This window comes from Ahaetulla prasina, chromosome 5 (assembly GCF_028640845.1).
Source record: "Ahaetulla prasina isolate Xishuangbanna chromosome 5, ASM2864084v1, whole genome shotgun sequence".
Taxonomy (NCBI): Eukaryota; Metazoa; Chordata; class Lepidosauria; order Squamata; family Colubridae; genus Ahaetulla; species Ahaetulla prasina.
In genome coordinates, this window is record NC_080543.1 from 61792769 (window position 1) to 61811766 (window position 18998).

General features: G+C 41.5%; 1 protein-coding gene across 3 annotated transcripts in view; it reads left to right on the forward strand.

Annotated features, from left to right (window-relative positions):
- Positions 1–18998, forward strand: part of AGPAT3 (1-acylglycerol-3-phosphate O-acyltransferase 3) — a 93358-nt gene that overhangs the window by 14860 nt on the left and 59500 nt on the right. The window contains exon 1 of one of the 3 annotated variants that reach the window (XM_058186675.1): positions 14129–14271. The exons of the other annotated variants lie outside the window; for them this stretch is intronic. The gene's annotated coding sequence lies outside the window, so the exon portion shown is untranslated. Of the gene's footprint in view, positions 1–14128; positions 14272–18998 lie in introns of those variants that run through there. 3 annotated transcript variants of the gene reach the window in all.

Here is an 18998-nt window from a genome sequence, read left to right on the forward strand (position 1 = left end):
AAGTCTATGTAGATTGCATCTATTGCTTTGCCCTGATCAAGATTTGTAGTCCATATGTTTTTGCAGTGAAGAAGTTGTAAATTACATGATAATTTTTTTCTGAAACCAAATTGTTTATTAGAGAGTAGGTTGTTAGTTTCTAGATGGAAGGTAATGGATTGGTTGATGATAGATTCCATTACTTTGCAGGTGATACAGCAAAGAGAGATAGGTCTGTATTTTTAAACTAGGCTGGGGTCTCCTTTTTTGAAGATAGGTATGACCGTGGCAAGTGACCAAAGTTTGGGAAGGGAACTGGTCGTGAAAGCTTTTTCAAAAATTATGCTTAGGGGTTCTGCTATATTAGTGGAAATCTTTTTTAAGAAGTATGCACATAGTCCATCAGGTCCAATAGATAGGGATGGTTTCAGTTTGTGAAGAGCTTTTTCAACATTATCTTCTGTGAAATCTATGTGTTAGGTCGTTGTACTCATTGTTGGTACGATTGGGGAATGTCGGGTATAAGTCATTAATGTTAACAAAGATTGTGCCAAAGAATGTGTTGAAGAGGTTTGCTTTAACTGTTTCATCATTATATTCTTTGTCGTTAGAATCTTTTAGTTTTGGGATGGATCTCGAGTCTTTAAGTTTGTTATTCACAAAATTATAAAAAGCACGATTGGAATTTGTGCGCAAGAGGTTTTCCTCTTGCTTGGTGTGGTAATTGGTGCATTCAGTTTTTATTTGATTGCATATATTTCTGTAGCAGTTTTTGAAATTTGCTACATAGCTCTTTTTGTTTCTTCTCCAGAGGGATTTTTTTTTTGATTGAAGCTTTTTTATTGATATGGGTATTTTCTTTCTTTCTTTCTGTTGCAGCAAATTCATTAACATGAATACTCTTTGAATAGTTTGCAACAATTCTTCCCAGACTTCTCACCTGGGCCTTATTTTGTAGTTCTAATGGACTCTTCTTCTACATATTGATGGTTTTTTGTCTATTCTCCCTTATATTATTTCCTCAGTCTCCTGATAATCTCTCACAGCAGCCCTGATTACTTCTTAGTCCTTCCCGAGACTCCTAATAATGTATTTTTTTAAAATAAGGCTGTATTTGCATTACATAAAATTTACCTATGGTTAATTTCATGTGTTTTGCTGAGAAAAATCCAATCTTTTATATTTGTATTTATATAACAATCTATAAACTATAAATGACCACTTGGACTGAGTTTCTATAACTCACTTTGCTAAAATGTGATGGATTAGTTTTTGTTATCTAACTATGCCTCTATTACCTCATGATTTGATGTTTAGTACAAGACTCTTGCTCTCTCACTGTATTTATTTGCCCTATAGTGTTCAGAAAACTATGTAGCAAAAATATATCAGAATAAAATTGGTTCTATGGGCACATTTGGAATTTAAAAAGCATATAACGAGCATATTCTCAAAATGCCATTGGAAACTACATTTTCATAATAATTGCTTGGATGAGCATGATCAATCACTAAATACCAAATTAATAGAAAGCATTTATCCCCAGGAATGCTCCTACACTCCAAATGAGATTTTTGTGAGTGCCAGATACATTGCTGCAAACAAATATGACAGACGCTGATGCTTTTCTTTGCAATATTGTTTGACTGTTTGTATCTTTTATTAAAAATATTTTAAAAAGTCAGATAAGTTAGATAGGTTAGATAGGATGGTGGATGCTAAAGTTTGCTTGGGGCACAACACGATCTACCCTGCTATAAAATGTACTGTTTCATTCCAGTTGGAGGACCCCTAAAGGGCAAGATAAAATTCGGGTTTACTGCATCTCTTTGGATTTTTACAGCCCAGACTGATAACCAAAAACTATGCTTTTTGCTTACTCTGCAGCTTAGGATAGAAATAAGATTATTATTAAGTTATGTGATTCAATCTTTTTAAGTTCATTAGGGAATTATATTATCTATTATTGTAGCTTAATAGGTGTATCTTATTTGAAGTCTACTCTCCTTTCAAGATCAGTGTCCTACTAATTAGAGTGTAACAGAATGACTTCCCAGTGTTGGTAACGGAATATAAATTATCTTTGCTGAAACCTGATTGAATCCAGAACAATTTTTAGTATTTCTTTAACAATCATTTAAAAACTTTTAAGATCTTCTGATTAAAGAGCTCCCAAACTTCTCATGTTGGGAAGGAGGAAAAACTCATAAAAATGTAATCTTATACAGTATCCTAAATGTTCCATAAAGCATTTCATTGAATTTATTAATCAAACAAATAATATGTTAAATAATAAATTAAATACATCATTATATTGAAAGAGATTTAGACAGGTAAAATCTTTCAGCTGCTGGTGACTTCATGAACCAGTACTTGTTGTCAATAAAATAGAACTGATTTATGTTGCCTTTTTCTGAAACTTTATTTTTAACCTCTTAGCTTCCCTCTGTCATTGCTAGTCTGTCATCCAAATGATAACTGGGAAATATCCTGGTTAACTTTTTGAGCCAACTGGCTCATTGCTGTTTCTAAATAAATGCAAGGTTGCACTGAACTAATCTGAAACATGGAAATCTAATCTGAAATTGTAAAAGGCAGAATTTGCATTATTCTGCAACTGCAATAGCTGTCTTACTGTATGGCATCATTATATCCTCTTGCCAAACGGTATAAAAATCTGGCACAGCAGCATAGTTGGATAGTACTTTCCTTTTTGTTCTCTCTCAGCATTGCCAAGAACATTTTCATCCTTTGCTTTGCAGATGACGATACAAAAGAACAACTTTATGCAAGTCAAAATCTAAGGCTTTTTTGAAGAGGAGTGAAGACTATGGATATTTAAAAATAAACTTAATTGCTGTTTGGTAGGGCAGTTCAAAACAATCTTCAGTTTTGCCTTGAAATAGTAATATTGACTTGTGATGTTGCTAGTAATTCACTCATCACTGTTATTTGAAGTGTAGGATACTGTCATTCTTTCCTGCAATGTTTCAGAGATTGTTTGATAATGTGCATCAGTTCGATTTCGTAGATCTTGTTACATTACTTATCTGAAAATTATGATATGGTGAAGGTGTTTTGGTTTTTTAATTTTCCTTTGCTGTTGCTTCTTTCAAAATGGGTAGTGGTTTTGAGTGTAAACAGTTTAAAGTGCTGGTCTGCAAGTGAGGAGTTTTTAAAGGCTTGTTTGAGAAACGGGTTAGGAGACCAAATACCAAACTTTATATGCTAACAGGTAGCCTCTCAGTGTTCCATTCGTCATACCCGTCTGCTCATTTCTGCATCGTGTTTCACATTGATGCTGGCAACAGGGTAAATTTTCTTAAGGGCCAATATGGCCCAGAGATCGCCCTCCTTAATCCTAAAGCGACTTTGCTTTGACTGGCATTTGTAGTGGAGGTATTATCAGCAGGAATATGCATATATAGACAATTAGGAATCAATTTGATTTTGAAGCAACTGTTTAAGCCTTGTGGAGGAAGCATCCGCTTTAATATTTCAAGTGCCAATTCACTTTTCAAAATTCCCCTTTTGATATTTTCTTCAGCTGTGCACCTTTAATACATTAAAAAAGCCAACTCAGTTACTTGTAAGCCAATCTCTGTTTAGTTGAGATGGCCCTATACAAGTATACAGTGCTCTTGGGGCAGGGGTGCTATTCAGCAGGTTCTGACAGGTTTTGGAGAACCGGTAGCGGAAATTTTAAGTAGTTTGGAGAACCGGCAAATACCACCTCTGGCTGGCCCCAGAGTGGGGAGGGAATGGGGATTTTGCAGTATCCTTCCCCTGGAGTGTGATGGGAATGGAGATTTTGCAGTATCCTGCCATATCATGCTCACCAAGCCACAGAACCGTAGTAAAATTTTTTGAATTCCACCACTGTCTTGGGAGTGTCGAAAAATGAGATCAAGAGTCAGCTAATATTTCAGAGAGATGAAAAAATAAACTTTTAATTAAAGAGAATCTCAGAGAACTCAACTATACAGTAGACTTAACATGCTCAGAGGTTGTGGAAGAGTGGGTGATTATGGAGGGCTAGAAATGGGAATAAAAAAAAGGAATAGAAGCCACTTTGAAATGGAAAAAGCATTCTCTTGGTTGCAGATCTCAGTTACTAGGTTTGGAACAAATGCTATTTAGGTCTATACTTGTCTGTGTTTTGATGCTTATCTAAGTTCCTGTAATACAGTATTCTTGGGTCTCATGTGATTTTGGATCTTGTCATTCCCAAGATGCTGTAATTTTATAGCTTTGGGCTCTTGCCTTCATTTTTGTAAAATTTCTGCTTTCTTGTATGAAACTTCCTATAATTTTGACTTTCTAATAGTAAGAATACTATTTAAATATAAAGTTTATTACATAATTCCTCTTTGAAAGAGATGGGTGGTTCAGAAATATAAAAAATAAAGTCTGCAAATGCAAGCACATCATGAGTTTTCACAATCTCAAATAGCAAATTTATTATTTTTATTTGATTGTGAGTCCCCATCAATGTCATCCTCAGGAATTAGTATGCATTATCTGACACTATTGAATGCCATGCTGCTAATTTGTAATGTCGGAACAGAGCTAAATAGATCAAAAACAGTTTGCTCTGCTCCTGTACATTTAAAAAAAAAATGTCTAGATTTGGATTAACTTCCAGAATTGCAGTTAGCTTTTAATGATATGTTTTTCTCCATAGTGTGGTGATGGGAGGCGCCATTTGGGTTATTCCAGTCTCTAGCTCTATGGTCTCTGAGTTGAAAAAAACTTCTGAGGATCCGCCTCCCTGGTGACGTTCCCCAGCTTTTTTCAACTCAGCCTCAGCTATGGTCGATTAATTTTTATCTCCAGAGCTTTAGAGCTGAACTATATTATTCCCTGGATATCCTTTTTTTATTTTCGATTTTGGTTTTCTTTCCTTTCCTTTCAGGTAAATTTGTTTTCTTTTATCTTGATTTTTCTTGGATCTATGATTGTTGCTTGCAGCTAGGGAAGGCTCTCCGTTGATACGGATTGGAGCTGGGGGGGGTCGCCCTTTCCGACGCCTCCCACCCTCCCCTTTCCCACTCAGGTACTGGGCTGGTAGTTTTGTGGGGTGCTGCGGGGGTTTGCTTTCACCCAAAAGGTTGCGGCTGGCCACTGTTGTCTCGGAGCGCCCTGATAAAAGCCACTGGAGCCACGCTAGCCTCTAGGAGCCTTGGCACGGCTGCATTTTACTCTGGAGTTTTTTTCTGCGCCGATCAGCTGTGGAGCAGGTTTGTCGCTTGCAGCTGGGGGCTGTTTTCAAGTTTGTCGGCCACGCCAGCCTCTTGCAGCCTGGGCTTGGGCCATTTTATTGCTTCCTGGATTTTTGGCCCCACGAAGGAACTGTGGCAGAGCCGCTGGGCTGCCCTAGCCTTTCTTAGCCTAGCGCAGCCCTGGGAAGGAAGGAGTTAATTGAGCGCCCCTTTTTCCCGCGTTTTACAATTGCGGCTTCCGGTCTGGGTGGCTTTGTTCCCCCGGCATTGTTTTGTGGCCACAGGGCTGGCAGGGCTATCTGCATTGGGGGATGGGAGCCCTGGTCATTTTCCAGCCATTTTTGTGCCTGCGGGCTAGCTTTGCAGCCTGATCTGGGGAATCTGGAGGACCAGAACCTGATATCTACAGTGATCTGCAAAATTCCAGTTTGCCTGCATCGTGGGATCAGGCTTGTATATTTTCCTTTCTATCCTGTCTGTTTTGCAAAAAGAAAGAGAAACTGGACTTGGGACCTTACTTCCTTGAGGGGGGTTGATCATTTGGCAAATAGTTTGTCCTGCATTTGTGGATTACAGAGGCTTCCGGCCTAATATCTAACTTATCATGGGAGACTCTGATAGGCAGGCTGCATTTTCTGCAGAGGGTTCTTGGTCACCTCAGCCAGATAGAGGGGGCAGAGCACCAGTCAAGCCTAAAACAGCCAGCCTTGCTGCAACTGCTAAGATTTGTACCAGGACCAATGTCCGTGCTGGCACATCCAAGGCTGAAGAAAAGACTAACGGGCACGACAGAAAGCCATGGATAGAGAGTTTGCCAAGGCTTCAGCAGAGTTTTTACCTCAGGCCCCTTCAGACTCTGCCATTTCTGAGCATCAGATGGCTTCTCCAACCCCAGATTTGCCTCCTGAGCAGGATCTGAACATACCATTTCAACCTGCAGCTACCATGTCCTGGTCACCTGCACCCTCACTGACCCTCTCCCTCGGCCTGGGCTTCTGGGGCACCACTTAGGGCCCCTGAGGCAACATGGACCTCTACCACTGCGGGACTCCGCCAAGGGGATATGGGAGAACAAGACATGCCACAGTTTATGAAGAGGTGGCTTGAGCAGGCCATTAAGCGAGGCATTGCGGAGGAAATGCGCCAGCAGTCTCAGCCAACTGCCCACTTGTATTCTTTGGGGCAGGGAGGGGCCTCTTGGAGACTTTTGTCTCCAGTGATGGAGTACCAGGAACCTGTGTCTCCTGCTCCCTTTGAACTTAGTTATTACGATGGGGAGTGGCAAGGTGAGGAGGATTTTTCTGTACCAGAGCAAGATGCCCGACCAAAACCTCCCTTCAAGGGTCTATTCAATCCTGCCCTCCTGAAACCTTTGTTAGCAAAGGCTCGGGCTACAGCACGTATGGATCAGGCACCTGCAGCTTCTGGGTCCACTCTAGATAGCGGGGAACAGGATGATTTCCTGTTCACTGAGCAGGCAGTGGAGGCAGATACCATTCCTATCTGTAAGATGTTTTTGGACTTAATACAAAGGCAGTGGACCACACCGGCTACAGCTTCCAGGCCCACTGGGTTGGAGAATCAACTTTTTAGAGTGGATGCAGCCTTACTGAAGTTACTGGACATTCCCAAGGTGGATGCTCCGGTGGCTGCTCTGACCTCTTCTTCTGTTTTGCCACCTGATGCTGAGGACGCCTTGAGGGCAGAGGAAAAGAGAGAGGAGATGGCCCTGCGCAGGGCTCACCTGGCAGATTCCTGGGCTATTAGAGCCTCTACAGCGGCTTCCTTCCTTACTAGAGTGTCAGTTTGATGATTGCAACAACTTCAGTCTCACTTAGCGCCGGATGATATACGTGCTCATCAGGACCTCTCCAAGATTTTAGCTGCTGCAGAATACACCGCGGACACAACCTTGGCCTCTGCCAAGTTTTCTGCCAGGGCCATGGCGGCATCTGTCACTGCTAGACGTCTACTTTGGCTACGACACTGGCGCATGGATGCTAAACATAAATGGAAACTGGTTTCTGCCCCCTTTGAAGGGGAACATTTATTTGACCAGTCTCTGGATCCTTTACTAATCAAAACCAGAGACAAGAGGAAGGTGCTTCCATCTCAGAGCAGGTGGGCTGATTTCCATCAGTCACCCTACTATAGGCGGCCCTCCTTCTGTCGGGGGCTGGGGGCTGGGCCGAGCTTTTCCCAACAACAACGGCCCTTCCAGTCACGGTCAGGTTACCAGACCGATAGAACTTCCTTTGCCAGGGGTAGACAACTGCCATCGAACCAGCCCTTCAGGGGCAACAGTGGGAGAGGAGCTCATCGATCCAAGTGACTACTGGCCCCAGGCACTTATTGGGGGCAGGCTGGGTCTGTTTGGGGACCGCTGGGACGACCTAACAACAGATACCTTGGTCAGAGAGACAGTGTGAGCAGGGCTCTCCCTCGAATTTCTCTCCCCTCCTCCGAGGCTTTTCCTCCGTTGCCCACTTTCTCGAGACCCAGTCAAACGGGGACTCATGGAGTCGGCTATTCAACATTTACTGAATATTTGGGCCATTCAGCCGGTTCCGCTGGAGCAACGGGGGCGGGGGTTTTATTCGATATTGTTCATCGTTTCAAAGGCCTCAGGGGGGTGGAGACCAGTTCTCAATTTAAAGGGACTCAACTATTACATCAGGTACAGGAGGTTCAAAATGCACTCCCTGCATTCTATCTTAGTGGGGATCAGGGAGGGGGACTTCTTAGCTTCCATAGATCTCACAGAAGTGTACCTCCATGTACCTATCAGTCCAGACCATCGTCAATACCTGAGGTTTTGTTATGCCGGCCGGCATTTCCAATACAGGGCCCTTCCGTTCGGATTGGCTTCGGCCCCCTGAACGTTTACCAAGATTTTATCCGTCCTGGTGGCATACCTCAGGTCCATCCCTATCAGGATCCAGTGTTACCTGGACGACCTTCTCATCCAGGCATCGTCCCAGCAGCTAGTGGAACAAGACTTAGCTACAACCTTAGGTGCTCTGAGGGATCATGGATTTTCCGTGAATTTGAAAAAATGTCAAGTCACACCTTCTACGAGGTTAGTGCACCTGGGGGCCCTGATAGACACTCAGGCGGGTCAGATGTTCCTATCCCAGGAGCGGCAGGAGAGCATACGGGCCTTAATTCAGCTGATTTGGCAGGACCAGACGGTACCAGTGGCCCGATTGTCGCAACTGTTAGGGAAAATGATCTGCTTGGCCATAGTTCCTTGGGCAAGGTTCCATGCTCGATCACTCCAGTGGTTCTTGCTTCCCTTTCAGAAGGTGGGCACCAGTTCCTCGAAGGCTCGGGTCAGGGTGCCGCTACGAGTGCTGCTCTCTCTCTCTTGGTGGGAGTCAGAAGCCATCAGGAGGGGATGTTTTTTCAGGGAGCCTTGCAGAGTGATGGTGACGTCGGACGCCAGCCTCTTCGGCTGGGGAGGACATTGCGGGTCCCAGGTGGCCCAGGGACCCTGGACTCGGCTGGAGTTCGATCAGCAGATCAACTGGCTGGAGCTGCGGGCTGCGCGTCTGTCTCTTCAGGCTTTTCTGCACTGGTGAGGGGGAGACATGTTCTTCTTCTCACAGACAATACAACAACGAAGGCCCATGTCAACAGACAAGGCGGGACTTGCTCACTTTCACTGATGCTGGAGGCGGAGGCACTTTGCTAATGGGCAGAGACTCATCTGTTGTCCCTGACAGCGGACTATATCGCCGGGACGGACAACATCAGGGCAGCTTTTAGCAGGAACCCGCTGAAGGCCGCGTTGTGGCAAGTCAGGCCACCAGATGGTGGTTTCTGACTGCACAGCCAGTCGAGCTTGCTTGCAGACGCTGACCCCGGAGTCTTTGGTTTCAAGGCTTCTTTGGACTCGGTGCAGTGGGAGGCTTCACGCTCTGCTTTGTGCTGAAGGTCGGACAGGCAGTCGGGTGAGCCTGTGCTGTCAATTCCTCAGCAGCCGCCAGAGTTAGACTCCCCACCTGATTGCGGGCACACTCATTTCACCCTGCCAGAGGGATTCCAGGACCAAGGGGTCCAATTCTCAAGCTTCTACTCGCTTGCAAGCACGCTTGGAAGCTGCTGCAGCTGCAGAGAAACCACCTTTGATCTCAGCTGCTTCATGGCTAATCCAAAATAGCAGATGCGGCTCAAGGAGAAGCCATCTTTCACAGTAAGGAGATGGGAGAGGCACCCAGACAGGGAACTGGCACTTCAGTGACCTCAGGATCGAGGTCAGCAAGCAGGAGGGCAGCGGCTAAGATCTCTAAGAGATCTAGTAAAACTGCGATGCCCTCCAAAGCAGTGGAGAAGGATGAAGCAAGGCGCCAGAAGGCGATTGAGCGGCAGATAGCCAAGGCATCGGGGGATTCAGGCACAAGTCTCCCTCAGAGCCACGTAGCACCCTCTTCCCTCCATAATCCAGTGAGGCCGTTGATTCTGCCTGAAGAATCTGACAGCCGGCCAATTCACTCCCTGTCACCAGATGGCGCTGCAGAGCATGTTTTGACAGGCAATCTTCTAGCAACAGAGATACTCTGCATGGCTCCCTCCCAGATTCATTTTCTGTCTCTCCAGCTTGGCAACAGCCTGTCAGACACAGGTCCTCACCTGCAGAGGTGACATTTACCCTGATTGCAGCGGGAATCCGTTCGGGGGAGAGGCAGCAAGGCTAAATTCCACCTGGTAGGGAGGCCATTATATCAGAAGCCATTGAGAGGGCTCTAACAGCCAGATTGGAACGCAGCTCCAGTCATAGGGCAGCTTCTCTTAGGACTGATTATTCAGTGTCTGTTGATGTGCCCAGTAAAGGGCAGGCTACAGTGTTGTATTCTCAGAACAACAATGACGGAGGCGATGCAGGGTAACAATTAACAACTATTTATTAACTGACAGAAACCTTCAACCGTGACTCGCTTCCGACATTTGGATAACGAGTTAACAAGCAACAACACAGCGCTGACAGCTCTTTTATATAGGAGCTGTCAGCGTCTCAGCCAATCAGCATGCTACTGTGTCCCACCAGTTTGCTGCCTTGCCGGCAGACCAATCAGCTGTGCGCCCCATATCACATGGCCGCCAGCTGTCCATAGCAATCTTTGGCACAGAGGTCTTATTCCCCAGTTTCCTCCAATTGCTCTAGTTACCAAGAGGATATGGATAGAGAGCTGGAGCTCTCAGAGGACGAGGGCTTATCCCCTGACCAACCATCCTTTGTTGGCCTTTTTCGTCCTCAATTGTTTAAGTCCCTTTTGTACAAGACTTCCAGTACAGCACGTTTGGCAGGGCATCTGCCAGCTGTAGATGCACCTCTGGATTCAGGGCAACCCAGTGGATCCTTATTTTCTGAAACCAAGGCTGAAGCTGAGGTAATTCTTGCTCCACAGTTATTTACAGATGTGGTACATAGACAGTGGGCCACCCCAGGGGCAGGAGCAAATCCTAGCTCCCTAGACAGAATATATTTCAGCATGGCCCCAGATTTGTCACAGGCACTTCAGGAGCTGGTTGTGGATGGCTCAGTTGTGTCAATAGTGACTCCATCTATCATGATGGATGTCCCAGAAGAGGCCCTCCAGCGGGAGGACAAACGTGCAGTCAGCGGTATGGGCCGTATTTATTTATTTATTATTTATTTATTATTCGAATTTATATACCGCCCTATCTCCCAAAGGACTCAGGGCGGTTCACAGGCATATAAAACATCAATATACAAATTAAAATAATCCTTAAAAAACTTATTCTAGCGCCCGAATTATTAAAAATAGAAATATAAATATAAAATATAAATATTAAAATCAATTTAAAACCCCTCTAAATTTAAAATCTAAGCCAGTCCTGCACAGATGAATAAATGTGTCTTGAGCTCGCGACGGAAGGTTCGAAGGTCAGGAAGTTGACGGAGTCCTGGGGGGAGTTCGTTCCAGAGGGTGGGAGCCCCCACAGAGAAGGCCCTTCCCCTGGGCGTCGCCAAACGACACTGCCTAGCTGACGGCACCCTGAGGAGTCCCTCTCTGTGAGAGCGCACGGGTCGGTGAGAGGTATCTGGTCGCAGTAGGCGGTCCCGTAGATAACCCGGCCCTATGCCATGGAGCGCTTTAAAGGTGGTCACCAAAACCTTGAAGCGCACCCGGAAGGCCACAGGTAGCCAGTGCAGCCTGCGCAGGATGGGTGTTATGCGGGAGCCACGAGGGGCTCCCTCTATCACCCGCGCAGCCGCATTCTGGACTAACTGCAGCCTCCGGATGCCCTTCAAGGGAAGCCCCATGTAGAGAGTGTTGCAGTAATAAAGGCCTCTACATCAGCATTCTTTTTTAACCAGGCCTCATTACTGTGGCTCAGACAATTGCAGGACAAGATTCCCATGGCGGATGTGTGAGTCCATCAAGACCTTGAATTCTCAGTGGACGCGACACTTGGAACAGCGCAGTTTGCCTCAAAAACCATCGCTTCATCTGTGGCTTCCAGGGGTCTCTTATGGCTCCTATGGCTCCGTCAGTGGCAGGCGGATGTCAAACAAAAGTGGTGACTGGCCTCTGCCCCGTTTTTGGGGAAACACCTGTTTGGAGAGTTGCTGGAGCCGCTGCCTATGCAGACGAAGGAGAAACGAAAGATCCTTCCATCTCTTTCCTGACAGGCAAATCCTGTCCCATACTTTAGGTGCCAGCCTTTCCGGGGGCCTGGTAGAGGACTGGTTCAGCTAGGGCTTAGCGCTTAGGGCTCAACGCCCTAGGCAGGACCAATAACAGGATAGGGCTGGGAAATACAAGCAGTTCCCACCCATCCTCCCATTGGGGGATGCCTGGCCAAATTTGCAAGGAAATGGGAGGGTGTTACTATGGATGCATGAGTTCTGGAGACGGTCCATTCAGGCCTCTCCTTAGAGTTCTTTTCTACACCCCCGAGATTTTTCAGCTCTTGCCCTGTTTCGGGTAACATGATTAAAAGGGACCTCATGGAAACTGCTATCCAACATTTATTGGATATTAAAGCTATTCAACCAGTTCTAGAGGCTGAGCAGGGGATGGGGGGTTTATTCCATCCTCTTTGTAATTCCAACAGCCTCGGTGGGATATAGGGCAATTCTGGATCTTCTTAGAAATGTTAGTTTCCATATGAAACTCCATACTTCTCTCCACTCTCACATTGATAGTTGGACACGATCCTGCTTCAGGTAGTTGTTGCTGTGCAAAATCTGTCAATCTGGGGAAAGGAAACACGGTTCATATCTAGCTTTTATTGAGACTGTGCTATAAAAGGCCATAAAATACAGATAAGCGCAAACTGTTGTTCTTAACTACTGTTATTCTTCAACTAGTGCTGATAAACCAAGCTTAATGTGTCATTGGCGTGTGTTTGGAAAAGTTTAATCAGTTTTCCAAAATTTTTCTTCTGGCTCATGATTTTGGCCCATATATGGCAGATTTTCTTACTGCTTTTCAGTTATACTCGCCCACTATTTATATACTATTAAGCAATTGTCTTTCAGTACTGTTTTCTGGGTGGTGCATGGACAGACTCTTGCACTATGATGCTGGGTTTACAATAACAGTATATTAATTCAGATTATTATGATATCATCACTGTTCTAATCAGGAAAAAAACTCCTTGTGGGAAAGTCAACAGGACATTGTTGCTTTCAATTTAGGCATTTACAAAGAAACTTAGTTTGTTTCTCTTAAAGTTGCAATTTTCTCGTTTCAGATATTTTTTCTAAATTTGATGAATTATGATAGCAGCTTTAGTCCTCCCCAAAGAAGATACACCAAGAGAAGAAAATATGCACCAGTATCCCTTTAAACAATGAAATGTCATAAACAATCCTGGTAAAAATGATGGATATTTCTTATGGGTTATTCACTATTAGCTAGTCAGGAAGACATTTAAATTGTGCACCATTCTTGAAAATGGAAATGTAAACCCAAACAAGGTCAGAAATTAAACGTTCCCAAATCTGTGTGGCCTGAACACCCATAGCCACTTAGTCTTCATAGGATTGAGCTGGAGACAGATCCCTACATCTAAACCTGCACAGCCTCCAGGCACTGGGGAAAAAACCTGACCAGTCTGGGGTGAAGATATATGATTGGGTATCATTTCTATACTGATAACAATCCCTACCCTGAAGAGGTAAATAATTTCTGTCTTTTAGGTTCAACTATCAACAGTTGATCCAAGGAATTAGAAGTCAAGACATAAACTACAATATAGCATATTGTAAGGCAGCAATGAAAGCCATAAGAATTATATTTAGATACTGTGACATGTCTGTACCCATGATCAGCACCATGCAGGTAACAGTTATCCTGTCGTATTCTGTAGAAACAAAAGTTGGATGTGAAAGTAACTGATTAGAAAGGATATTAGTGATGTTGATGTTGGTATATTCAGGAGAATTTTCCTGAATATACCATGAACAGCCAATGAAACAAATTGATGAAACACTAAATCTATCTAGAGTTCTCATTTGAGATACAAATTATTAGACTGAAATTATAAAATTTGGGACACAATATTTGAAGACCTAGTTCTCTTGAGAAGACTATAATATTGGGAATGGTAGAAGGAAAGAGAAGAGAATAATTGTTAGCAAAGTTAATGGACATGACTACCATAGTGATGGGTTAATTGTTGGAAAGTGCCAGGCTGGAGACAGTTTATCCTGGAGAAGGCTATTTTGAACATCCATTTCTTTGGGCTGGTTTGAAGATTCCTGCCTTAAAACAGGTAATTGGACTAGAAGATCTGTAACATCCCTTCCAAGCAGGGTGGATTTGATTTAAATCAAGTCAATTTAAATCATAATTTAAATCATGATTTAAGTCACTACTAGAAAGGCTTGATTTAAATCAACTTGATTTAAATTGTAATTTTTAAACAGCAACTGTCATCTCTGTCCCACAGCGACTCCTCCTTTGACCTGCTGTTGATTCACTGACAGTCCCATTTACTTAAATGGGATGGCTGGTGATGTGGCAGTGACACAACAAGGCAGGAGGTGAATGGATGCCCGCTAACAGGCGCTGCCATGATGGATCTGAAATGACAGGTGATCTTTAATATTATATTTATAAGCTGCTTAGAAGGTTTCACTTTCATTTTTACTGCTTGCCCTTCTTCCTCACACTTAGAGCCTGGTCGTACAGATGGATTTCTCTTCAAGCAATCATACAGTTTGTAGTGTACATAGATTTGCAAAACAATGGGATAAAGGACTATTCCTGAATTTTGCTTTATGATTTATCTCATGGTTACTGTGAAATACTGTAAATGCATCAGTGCAGTACATGTTATCTCAGCTTGCAGAGCTTAGATTTATTGAATGGGTTTACAAAAAATGTAACTATTGCAGAATATATAGCCTCGTGCTATATAACTAAGCTCCATTTCATGCTGAATAAGCTAAATTATTAATGTACCTTAAATAGAAAACTATCTTTAGATAGATTTTTACTCCAAAAGCATTTTATTAAAATCAATTTGATAAAAATAAAAAAATCCAATTTAAATTAAAAAATGTGATTTAAATTTTAAAAAATCTGATTTAAAAAATCATGTATTTTTATCCACCCTGCTTCCAGCCCTTTGATTCTTAAGTTTATATATACATACAAAGCTCCTTTCTCAGGATTGCTCTATTAATCTGATGAAACAGATTGTAATCCATGAAAGTTTATGATATATTAGTTACTGTCATGATCCCGTTGGATGAGTCCTTTTCTAAAAATGAAAAGGGGAAGATATTCACAGAATCAGCCTCAGCTGTTCAGTTCTGAAGTCTGAACCCAACATTGGGACATACCTACAAGCTGGTGAGGGCATCAACCATTGCAGTAAAATGCCAACTGCCAGGAAGAAATGCTTCAGATGAAAAACAAAAAAGAGTAATACCAGCAGTCCTTGTGTGGGGCCAGAAACTTCCAGTAAAGTTTCTGTAACTTCTTTTACAGACACAATTTTTAGAAATCCTGATGTTTGTGTAGACCTGACACAACTTGTTGGGTTGTCTGGAGTTTACTTGCTAGCATTGCTCTTTGTCTTGAGCCCTGAACTAAACCATGAAGATTATTTTTTTCCTGATTGTACAGGATTTTTGACCTTGTTTATTTGTCTACTTTCAGTATATTATTTGAGATTGCGTGTACCCTATTTACTCTTTAAATTGCCCCCCTCCTCTATTGGTTTTTGCTGATTTTGAGCAAGTAAAGATCCTTTCCCAGTATGTCTAAATGGGCAGATCACTAATAAGGAAAGTAAGGTGGTAAATTACAGTGTATGTGAGGATCTTCTAGGACAGGCAAGAGACCAGTTAACATTTTAAAAGAATTTTAAGGAATAAAGTGATTTTATATTGGAAACAGTGTAACATTGAATCATATAACAAAACGAGAAATGGACATGTGCTTATTAGTAGCCATCCCAGACTGCCTCCATACACATGTTTATGTGGAGATCCACTTCTTCATTAGCAATCCTAATGGTAATCATTTGTGCTTGTACAATGTACACAGACCTTCAGAAGATACGCTGCTTGGGTACTTTGAGGAGGACTCTATAAAGAACAGTACATAGTTTTGGATTAAAGTATATAACAGAATATAGAAGGTGCCTCTCAATCAGTGACTGGCACGCTTTTTGGAATGTGGAGAAGTTATGGCATATGAAATAGTTGAAGTGGCTAAGCAGTATCAATGTGTATATGGTTGTTAAACAGATTTTTAACCCTTTGAAATCCTATGAAATCTTCACAGAGAGAATCAAGTTATGAAATTTGGCTAATATTATCTCATTAATATATAATTGTGAAAAACATTGTGTTGGATCGTTTGCACAAATATTTAAAAATTTAAAATAAATCTGGTTTAAACGAAGTAGCACATAAAAATTCTGATATTCTCATTGCTTAAAAAATAATGAAACTGCACTACAATCTCAGCAGTGGTATCTTTTTCCCCATGAGGGTGTTCCTTTAATTAACATAGGTAAACACAATCTCAAATAGATCCCTAGAGAACTATTATAAAAATAAATATTGCAGTAGAGATTTGTTGCTGCAGCTTGATCTGAGTCTATGTGATCCTAGTTTAATTAACTTAGAATAATACTTGTCCCTTGGTCCTATCCAAGCAATTATATATTCAGGACAGAACATTCTTCTACCAGCGTATTTTTACCAAGAGACTGGGAAATGCCTTTCATTGAAATGATTATGAAGCAATGGCAGTGTGTTTAATGGTAAATTTGCTTGGACCAAATATGACCATTAATTAAATTATGATATCAGTGACAGGAATTCTGTGGCCCATCAGGTTGTTGACCTACAACTCCCAATATTCCTCACTATTGGCCAAGCTGGTTAGAGCTGTGAAAAGGACCACTGCTTCCCACCTCATAGGTTATTCTGACAGGAATATCCTTTTGTGTTCGTGCTTTAAGAAAAGGCTTTTATTTAGAAATTATTCTTCTTTGTTCAAAAAATGGTCTTTTTCTACCTTTCTGGTTTGCAATATGATTTACTGCAATTAGTTAACATATAATTAGTTTTGGGCCATTAATATCTTGATACAGAGAAGCAGTATTTTGTGCAGTTATTCTGTAGTTACCTTAACAATTTTCTCAGATAAAAACAGTAATAGAAATAATGCAGTAACATTTATAACTGGTGCTTGACCTCTACGTAGTTTTCAACTATAGGTAGTCCTTGACTAATGACCACAGTTGGGACCAGAATTTCTGTCATAAGTCTAGTGGGACTCGATTCTACAACAATTTTTATGGCAGTCATTTAGCAAATTACAGGTTAAGTCACCAGTTTCCACAATTGGCACTTTTAGCCAGAAATTTTGCTTTTTCCCAGCAAAAAAAAGTTACAGATCACCATCATATGATTGCAGGATACTGCAACCAGATGTAAATTGGAGCTGGTTACTGATCATAGAGTAGTGCAACATCATAACTGAGAGTAGAGATCATAAGTCACTTTTTCTGAGGCTGTCATAACTTTAAACCTAAATTAAATAAATGGCCATAAGTCTAGGATTATCTGTATTATTATTCTTTTATTTTTCACCACTTCTACATTTTAATATTTTTTCCAAAAACACCTTGAACTATGGAACATTTTGGGAACTGTTACATACTTTGAGAGTAAAAGTCATGGTACATTCAGCCTCCCAAACACAGATTTTTAAGCAAGACTGTTTTTAATTCAGAAATATGTAAATAGTTTTTCTATGCAATTTTCAAAAATCTAATTTATTCTTTATAATCTAAAACTGAAACCTGTTTCTTAAATTGCTGATGCATTTGAAAATGTTTGAGAAAATATTCAAGGGCAATAACTAAAAGAGAAGATAAGAATAAACCAGTTTGCCAATCTGTCTGTTTTGCAAGTCCTTTAAAGTTGATCTGTTTCCAGAACTGGTATAGATCAATAATGCCAGGTGCATCTTCTGATCTTTGGCATTTAATGAAAATGACATGCAAATAGCCTTTGGCACCGAACAAGAGCATCACATCTGCATTAAAGGATTACGATACAGGATTATATTACATAAAATAAACAAGAGTAGTTGAGTGTATACTTTAAAATACTTTAAAAACTACTGAAAAGCTTTTGTGCTAAAGGAGACAGAAATAATGCATTAAGAGCTGCAATACTGTATTTGCTTAATTATCTTTTTTAGCCCTCCTACTTTTTACTAGCTTTATATTCCAGAGAACAAGCTGATGTTCTTTACTGTTTTCACACCACCTTCACACTTGTTGGTCCACTATGCCAAGTTAGAAATGGAAATGTAGCCTTTTGAAGGAAAGAGAGGAGAGGGTATCCATGGATTCTAACACTAGCTCTCCATTTGGAGCTGTTTGTGTTGAATGGGAACGTCTTAAGTGCACATCTAAACTCATATTTTTTTTAAATATAATTTAAATACATATTTTTAAATTTTTTTAATCAGGTCTTTCCAATTGAAAAGAGATTGATATGAGAGAGGAGAAGGACATATGGCTTAACCATTGTTTAGCTGTCTTTTGCAACCACATTTGTAGTCACCTTACACTCCCTGATTATATAACTTATATTTATAATTATATTAATTGTTCCCCACATTTTTTCCTGTCAAATTCCCCCAGGACAAGTGAGGTGCTCTTCGTAGTCTTAATGTTGGAAAGTCAAAGCATTTTGAATAATTCAGTAGGGACCCAATATAGTTACAGTTGGTTATTTTATCACAGTCCAAAATTTTAATACATATCTGATACATAATCCAGTGCATATTAATAGCCCTTTTATATTTTAATTCCTTTTTTCTATTAATCAAAATTTGATATTGTGGAACTCTGTTAAATAATCAGAACTATAAATGTTTTTCTTTTTGGACATGTGCCTCTTTTTCTTGATTATAAGGTATGGACATAGATCTCAGTGAAATTAATAGGCTGTGTGTGTCCTTCCTAAGCCAGGCATTGAGAATTTTGAAGTAACACATCCTGTTTCAATTTGCTTATTTTGTAGATTTAATTCAGCTTCAGAAACATAATTTTAACGTTATATAGACTGGAATTAGAATTTGGCTTCTTTTCAGCATGGTGAATAATGCTTATTGGTATATCTGGATTAGTATCAGTGCAGCATTCAGTCTATAATCTCCATCTGGGTTAAACAGAAGATCTCATAGTTGAACCACTGTGGACAAATTGCTGCACTTTCTTGGTTCTTCATCTTATGTGTGTTCCATCTTGCTTGGTAAAACATTCTGCAGAAATAGCCTGTGC